The following is a 9386-nucleotide window of genomic DNA, read 5'->3' as shown; positions in this document are numbered from 1 at the left end:
TCTTGGAATTGATCTTGGATTAGTGGGCTGAACCATAACTAAAATTCACTAATCATAATTAGTGAAATTTTGGCTCCAAAGTTTAGCTCCACAAATTCAATTTCAAATTCAAGTGAAATTTGAATTTCCCTCCAATTTTGTGTGACATTTAGGCTATAAATAGAGGTCATGTGTGTGCATTTTTTTCAACTTTGATCATTTGAATATTAAACTTCAGATTTCAAAGCTCATTTAGAGCACAAAATTTCGTGCTCTTCTCTCCCTCTCCCTTCATTCATCTCCTTCTTCCTCCAAGCTCTTATCCATGGCCTCCTATAGTGGTGAGCTTCTTCTAGACTCATCTTCTCCTTGAAGTGGCGTCTCCTCTCTCTCTCCCTTTCTCCATTCCGCTGCCATTCATCTTCCAAGAAGCAAAGGAATCCATTGATGAAGAAGATCCTAGGCCTACAAGCTCCAATGGAGCTTGCATCACTATCCCTAATCAAAGTTTCTCCAAACTTAATAGTTAGCAAACATATTCATAGCTAATGTATCTCGAAATCTTGTCCATTCCTCGGTAGCTTGAATAGTTGTGATATCATCTATGACATTATTTTGAACTTCTTCCCTTGATTGATGGACTAACTCTTCATCAACAACAGATAAAAATTCTAAGTCTTGAACTTCTAAAAGTTGATCAGTTTGTTGTTCGTCTCTTATGAAATTGTGTAACACAAAACAAGCATTGATAATTCTTATTTGTGTCTTTATATCAAAAAATGAAGGAGTTCTTAATATACTCCATCTTTTTTTCAAGATCCCAAATGACCTTTCTATTGCATTTCGGGCACTTGCATGACGAATATTAAATAACTCCTTGTAACTTTGAGGGGTGTTTCCAATCCACTCATTGAGATGATATCTAGTCCCTTGATATGGTGCTAAAAACCCCAGACCATTGGTAAATCCTGCATCCACAAGAAAATACTTACCTACAATGTTTAAAATAACAAACATAGACTTAAACTAGACCAAAAAAAAAGAAAAAAAAATTATTTCTAAGAAATATTACCAGTTGGAATTTCAAGTTTGTTTTGACGACGTAATGCATCTCGTAATACTCGAGAATCTCCTGCAGACCCTTCCCACCCAGATAACACATAAATAAACCTTAAATTTGGACCACAAGCAGCTAACACATTTGTAGAGACATCACCCTTTCTATTACGATATCTAGGTCTCTCATCAGGAGAAACTCTAACCGAAATATGAGTCCCATCAAGTGCTCCAATACATCTCTACAAACAAGACATTTTTTTAGATTCTAAGAAAATTTTATAATTAACTAATTTCTCCTAACAATTGATAAACTTACCTCAAACCATCTCCACTTGTTTGCTTCCGCACCTTCTAAAGTACAGGGTTGAAAATTCAATTAGTCTTTGCTCACTTTCATTACCACTCTCAAGACATCATTGAATTGCCTACTTATGGTTTCTTTAGATCTACAATAACTAAATTGCACTACCCTATATTTTAGGTTGTGAGCAAGGATATGTAAAAACATTTCTACTGCTTCAGTTGTTGGAACATTTCTTGTTCTTACTAATCCACCCTTTTCTTGTAAAATTCTACAAAGGTTAAAAAATGCATTTTTACTAAGCCTCAATTGTTCAATGCAATCTTTATTTGTTCCTCTATAAAGACGATTAAGGAACCTGTGACGTTCTAGTTCCCAATTACGGGTTGGTTCCTTAACAAAATAGTTATTATGATACCATGTCACTACACCAATGACCATATGAACAACACAAGCAGCAACTAATAAGATTATCTTCTTCTACTCTTCTCTTTTACGTTTTCTTGAAGTCATTGCAGTATCAACTATGCTATGATCCATTTCTTCTCAATCCAAACTGCATGATAATGATATAAGATAATATGTGCATATATTATTTGGAGATTTAAAACAAATATCTAGGTAAAAGATGTAAAACAATGGTACTAGTGCAATACAAAGATGATCAACTAAAAACAATGATACTATTAAATCATGCCTTGTTCTTTTCTCTCCCTGTGTACATATTGATATTAGACCAGACCAAGTTAACACTTGTACCAAAAAGCTATTTTGGGCCTACAAATACAAATGTGTAACTTGATCACAAAACAATGACAACATGGGTAACATTTGACCAGGTTCAACCTTACTCCAAAGCTGAAGGGCATAACAACAACCAATCTATTATTATTAATTTTATATAGATTAATCTATTTAGGAGCAATATACTATATTTCATATTCTATTATTAACTAATAGTGTGGCTGTATATATAAAACTCTATCTTATATTATCTTTAATTAGTGTAGGAGAAATATATGCAGCATATGATTCTTGTTATACTTTTGGTATTTAGTATAAATATCTTTTGGTAAAATATATTGCAAAGTAGTTCCTAGTTCCTAGTATTGGTAGAGTAATGGATATATACACGAATATAAACAATAACCTTAAAACAAAAGGCACTTATTAAAAAGCCCTTATTGCATCCTAAGAGAGATTACATAAGTATTACATCCTAAGTCCTAACCCGCTACCTTAGAAACCAATAAATCCTCCAACGTGTATTGCTTATCATTGCCATCATGGTATAGCTGCCATCAAAAAGCAATACCAACCTATCCCATCAATGCCATCAGGTTATTGCTTATCAATTAGCATACTTCCATGAACATTTCTTTTGTAATATTGATTTTTCCACTGATCCATTTCCACACAACCAATGTAATATGCTTAAAATAAGAATTTAACCCAAATACAATATTTTACTTTTTAAAACATTTCTCAATATATCAATGAGTATTAAAAATATTGAAAGATAGCTGTAAAAAATGGAAAGATGATAATATATAGAGATGATATATAAATATTATGTCTATTTCTTTGTACTTTAATATGTTTATATTATTTAATCATAAATTTATTATTTTTTGGGATATGATATGCAAACCTAAGCAATAAGGAATATCTCCAATAAAACCTTAGCTTGGAACGTTCATACTGGTAATTCAGTTTCTCAATGGCATAATAAGGATACACTTGAAGCTTCACGTTGGCCTTTTAACAAAATTAACATCATATCTCCCTCGAAATCAGTATATACGATACCTCTTACCATGTACCAAAATCAACACCCCTTTTAAATATTCGCACAGAGGAAGAAAACTATGAATTTAAGACCAAGAAATTAATAATATTTTCTTCTTGTGCACAACTCAAGAAATTAACAAAATGAAAATAATGTAAATTGTTAATTACCAATTTTGCACAATGCTACAATTGTTATTGCTAATTCCCCTTTCTATTTTAGAAAACAATTTAAAGAGGGTAAATAATCCCTTACAAAAGCCTAAAGAATAGATAAATATCATTCCACAGTTTTTTTTTTGGCAAAATCCACATTTTTTTAAATAAATTGTTTCCTTAACCTAGGTTCTAGATCCACCACTAGTTCAATTTGGTGTATTAGGCTAAGCAATTGTTCCAAGTGTGACCAGCTTACAAACTGTCTCATACCTCTGATAAATCCCTCCATATCATCTTCCCCTCATATATGTTATATGCTTAAAATGTATCAACTCCCAACCAACACCAATCATACTATTATGCAGACACTGCTTCAACAGAAAAAGCTCATGAATTTATTAATAATGGAAATCAATGAATTTGGTGCTTTGTATTGATTGATTTAGGATGTATGAATTGTTGTAAATTTATGATACTTATCTTTGATTCGTATGAATAAAAAAAATTAACCGTTCAAACTTTGTTAGAAAATAATTATATAAATGAGAACCAACTAAATAATTAATACTTTTTTTAGCTCTAATATCATGTTAGTAAATTAAAAAGAGAAAAGAGTATGAGAGAAGATAATAAAAATAGAATTAATTGAGATGACTAACATCATTAGATCAAACATCTGCTTGTTGACTTGTATATAATATGAGAAGTAACTAATTAGTAACTAGTTCTTAATTCTTTAAGTCTTAACCAATTACATATTTCTTTAGTATGTAATTTTACTATTTACTTATACAAATAAAATATATTTACTTGCCTTTATTCATCTTCCACCTTTCCCTAGTGTTTTCTGTCCCATCCTTGTTTATATAAATAAATGCTGGGACAGTATTTTGAGGACAAAACAACCTCATGGTTCATGAATGAGACCACAAAGGGTCAATGAGTCTTCAAAGGTTTGAACTCTGATCACAGACTTGCTGAAAAAAGTGCACACAACACAGGGATACATACCATTTTCAAAATCATGTGCCTAAACTCATGAATGAGTTCACAAAAGGGTCAATGGTCTTCTAAGGTTTGAACTCTAAACACAGACTTGCTGAAAAATATATATGTACACAACAAAGGTATAACATTTTCAAAATCATGTGCCTTAAGAAGAGGGTAAACTTGTCCATACTTGCTTCAAGGAGGTGTTGTTAACTACCCAACCAGCCACTACTCTGATCAGTGACCAAGTTTTACCAAGTGGGCGGCTCCTAATGAATTGAAGGCATGACATGGAAAGCCTTGGTTCACAAAAGGTTGCAGTAGAACCTAGTCACCATGCACTCATGAAGTTACTCAAAAGAGTGAGTGTGCTTGTTATAAATTGCAACCTAATCACTTGTAACTCTCCAAGGTCCACTATCTAGTGCTCTATCTTTGTGTATATTCACTGTGGTCCCCTTTTACTCATTTCCAAACTTTAGCCTTTACATCGTCAAGTTTTTCATTTTCAGTTAATCCTCATCTCTTTTTGAGTTTGTTCTCTCAAGGTAATCTTCTTTGGTGTGGTTCTTCTTGGTCACACTGTTGTGATAGCTGTTTCTAGTTAGTTACCTATGAAACTTGTTTGTGTCAGGCCATCTTGGCTTTTGTGCTGTGTTGTCTTGTCTCTCAGATTGAATATGCCTTTGATTGAGACTGGAAAGTGTTTCAGAATTTGCATTATGTTTTTTCTTTATTCTATTTCGGTGAGAACTTTTGGAGTGAACTAATATAAAATGATGTGAAAATGGTATTTTGTCACTTAAACTGTGCATATTCTGTGATGGATTTTGGGAATTAGAAGACTCAGTTGAACTGCCTTTAAACCAATTGTAAAATTGAAAGTTGTTAGTTACTATGTTATCAAGAAGTTCCAAAACAAAAACGCAGGTTTGGATAAAAAAAGGTTATTGGGTTTCACAATCTATAGGAAGACTTCCACCAAAACTTTTCCTATTAAGCTTTAGGTGGAGTCACCTATGCAGTTGTACAAGTTTGTGAATCCAATACAACGTGAAGGTTTGTGATTCATACAGCTTTGCACTATTTCTAGAATGAGACCATTTGTGCAATAGAGAAAGAATTTCAAAAGTGAAGTAGATGTGACATAAGTATTAAACTTCTCAAATTTTTTTCATGTTAGTTTAACTTTCTTTGGGACTTTATCATTTTTTATCTATGATGCAGTTTAGCCCATGTTAGTCTTAGCTAGTGCAGCGCCACTGTTAGGGGATCGACTATGTGAATTTAAGTATTAAAATTCTCCCTGCCACCAATGATGTACATGGAGGAGTCATTGTGGACTTAAAGGAGCCTATGGACTCTGAAGATTTTGCTACTTTGCTTAGATCTTCACTTTTACATTGGAAGCAACAGGTAAACATTATGATCAAGAGCCTAAAATGGTACTTTTTGTTGCATTTACTCAATATTTCAAACCTTTATTTGAATGTGACTATGTATGTGTATAACCCTTTATCTTTATGAATGTTATCATTTTTTTCCTGCATAACATAATGTTCTTGCCTAAAATTTATTCAGTCATAAAATGAAAACCTCTGACCTCTAGTTAGCCTTTATTAAATTTCGTAAGCTTTGCAGGGAAAAGATGGTGTTTGGATCAAGCTACCTATTGAGCTTGTTAATCTTGCTGAAACTGCAGTTAAGGTAATTTTGCCATATTTTCTTTGGGAGTTCTTTTATAAATTGTTTTATGCATGGTTCCTCATCTTGCAAACCGCTTGTCAGATCCAATACTAAGAAAAACTTGTGATAATAATGTGACAAACTCATATTAACCATATTATAACTATGATATCTATTCTCTAATTTTGAAATGCAATGGTAATGTTTGTCTAGTATCTGATAGACATCGCATGTTAGCCTGATAACCATATTATTCATATTCAAAGCATCTTGTGTCAAATCTTGTATGATTTTCTGTTGAAAATCATACAGTTCAAGAAATTCAAATAGATTTGTTTCTCTATTTCTCTTTGATGCATATTCACAAACATATGGTGCTCACAATCTATCTCAACTCCAAATCCATTCAATTCACACCCACCAACATATCAAAATCACGGAAACAAAATAAATAAAATAGAAAACGAAACATAAATCAAAAAAATCAAGCAACCCTTATAACTACAAAAATGAAATCAAAATCAAACAAACATAAACTTGAAAAAAGAAAAAAAAACAGAGATGAGCGAGGGAGAGAGGAACTTACCAGCGAGAGGAAGAAAAGCCACGGAAAGGGAGTGTGGTAGCTCGTGACGCTGCTGAGAGGGAAAGAGAGAGAGCTTGTGATGGTGTGCTGAGAGGGAGAAAGAGAGCTCGGGGTGTGCGTGTGCGATGAGAGAGAGAGCTCGTGGTGTGTGGTGTGCTGAGAGAGGGATACGGGGAGGAATTTTAATTTCTTTGCTTTTTAATGAGAATTTCAAATTTTCTCAAATTAGTATATTAAAATACTTTGTAAAAATGATAGCATTTTAATTACTTTTAAAATAACCCATCCAAACATATTAGATTATTGAAAGGCAATTTAATATCTCTGTTGAAATACTTTACCTGGTTAAATTTCCCCATCCAAACACAGGGTTATATTTTCCACCTTCTATATTTATGTGTTTGAACACACTATCCATTTTCTCACTATTCTTATATTTCTCATTTATGTTTTTATCATCATATATATGATAATTATTTTAAAAAAATGTAAATAGCTCCCACTAACTCAAGATCCTAGATTTGCCACTAATTGAATGGGTATGGGCAGGTTTGGGTGAAAAAATTGCAACCCATTAAAAATCAAAGCATGAAAAACTTGGCTTATCACCAACCATTTGACCTTCAAATTTGACTAGGTTTAGGTTGGAGTGCATATGGGTCAGCCATGTTGATTACTTCATGTAGTAGCCACAAACAAGTCATAGTTGAAGTTAGAAAATGTGGAATTCTCGCACCTTGAAGAACAACAAATTTTTTCTTGTTGTAAAATAAGTGTAACTCACAAAATTAAGGGAGATGAATGCACACTTTTTTTATTGAATGATCATCTATTTAAATACAGATTTGTTGTAACAGAAAAAAGCAATAATGATTGACTTCCTAAATAATAACCAACCACTAACATAACAACTACTAAGCAATAGAAAATAAAACAACTAATCCTAAAAACTTGGTCAAACAATTAATAGAAAATAACAAACTAATAGGCAATTGATGATACACATTCAACACTTCTCCTTGTATCAGTGGTTGACAAGTCCAAGTTTCTCTCTTAGTAGCTCAAGATTTAATGTATTTGTACCCATGTCTATTTGACTGCTCTCTTTTTCAACACACAGTGACTTTGATTCAGTAGCTATTCATGCAGCCTCCTTGAAATTTCTTGCAGCAGTAACAACTTTCTTTTTCGCTTCTAGTTCTTGGACTCTTTTATCTATGAAAATAATCATATGCTTGAAGGATGCTATACCTTGCTAGATGCTTGACTTTCTTGAAGATAATTACTACAACGAAGCTCTTGTGTCAAAAACATCCTGTTGAAACAATTTCACATTTCGAGAAAGCTTTTCCTTGTTCTTTGCAAGTGTCAGTTTGTCCTCCCTGGACTTCAATATAGATGACATCAAACTTCTTCTTATTTTAACAATTTAACGGTATCCTTCATCTTCCTTTGTAGAAATTTGAGCAAATTTCGTATGTCTTGCTCCCATTTCTTCTTCCAGAATGAGAAACTTATCAATTTCCTCCTTCTTTAGAGCCAAATTTTCAGTCTCTAATTTCACTTGTGCAAGGACAAATTGCAATTTGTCATACTTGACATTAATGCTTGACTGCATCTCTTTAAATCCAGAGACTATTTATCTTATTTTCTAAAGCTTCTAAATTAGAGTCATTGTCAGCTAACTCCATTTCGTTTTGTTTAACTAAAGCAAGAAGTTGTTCCAATTCACCCATTAACACATCTTTTTTTTTACAAAGGATCCCTTTTTCATTTTTGTCATTTTGGATTGAATGCTCAATGGTATTATTCAATTCTAAATGAGCTTCATTCATAAATTGAGATTCAATCTCCAACTCCATCTTTTTAACCTCCAAGGCTTCATAAGATGAAAGTTATTGGTCCATTTCTTTTGAATACACTGACGACACTCTCTTCATGGCATAATCTGCATTATTTAAAGCATTCATTGCATAATGGTCAAGTGAGATTGTGCATTGTTCCTCAACACTTGCATGATGAAAATGACCTAATCTTTTGTGTCAGACTTCTATATTGTTTACAGTAACTGGATAGGCTTCTTGCTCCTCCTTCAATGGATCAAATGAGAAACTTTTGCCTTTCATTTTGATATTGAAAATTTCCTTGTCATTGACATCTTTAATCAAACAATACTTATTTTCAAATATGACTTTAAACCCCTTCTCAATCAATTGTCCCACATTTAGCAAGTTTTGATGAATCTCAGGTACATACAAAACATCGTAAATTAATTTTGTACCTGCACAACTTTCAACGGCTACAGTTCCCTTTCTTTCAACAATGATAAGATCACCATTGCCAATTCTAACTTTTGATACTTGTGATTTGTCCAATTCTCTTAAAAGCTCTTGATCGTGGGTCTTGTGGTTGGTACAACCACTATCCACTTGCCAACATTCACTTGAGCTGCTGCTTGTAAAACATGTTGCTTCAAACAATTGCTCTTCTTCTTGTTGATATGCAACTTGAGCCACATTCTTTTGTTGAAAATTGCTTTTGCAAATTCTCACATGATGCCCCAACTTGTTGCACTTTTCACACTTAACATCAGGTCTTCTCCAGCATTTGAAAGGAGGATGTCTGATATCTGCTAATTATGAGTATATTTTGGGGTTAAATTATATAAGAATTTGTAATTTTTCTCTCCTAATTTTTACTTTTTGAGCAAATAATTGCTAAATTAATATCATTTAAGTTTTTTTGCAGAGAACATTAAAAGTGATGAATGTATGATGCTTAGTAACTAAAATAAAGCCCAGGAAAGCAAGCTAATTAAGGAAAGTAGAGCTAATTGAG

The 9386-nt window shown here is 32.8% G+C and overlaps 2 pseudogenes; both read right to left on the bottom strand.

Moving 5' to 3' along the window:
• Window positions 1-498: 498 nt before the first annotated feature.
• LOC106796885 (protein ALP1-like) lies at window positions 499-1546 on the bottom strand (annotated as a pseudogene).
• Window positions 1547-7689: 6143 nt separating this feature from the next.
• On the bottom strand, window positions 7690-8284 carry LOC100819806 (uncharacterized; annotated as a pseudogene).
• Between the last annotated feature and the right edge of the window lie 1102 nt (window positions 8285-9386).

The sequence above is a fragment of the Glycine max genome, chromosome 18, assembly GCF_000004515.6.
Source record: "Glycine max cultivar Williams 82 chromosome 18, Glycine_max_v4.0, whole genome shotgun sequence".
NCBI classification, from domain to species: Eukaryota; Viridiplantae; Streptophyta; class Magnoliopsida; order Fabales; family Fabaceae; genus Glycine; species Glycine max.
Note: the sequence above shows the minus strand (reverse complement) of the source record. Positions and strands in the feature narration are given on the sequence as shown.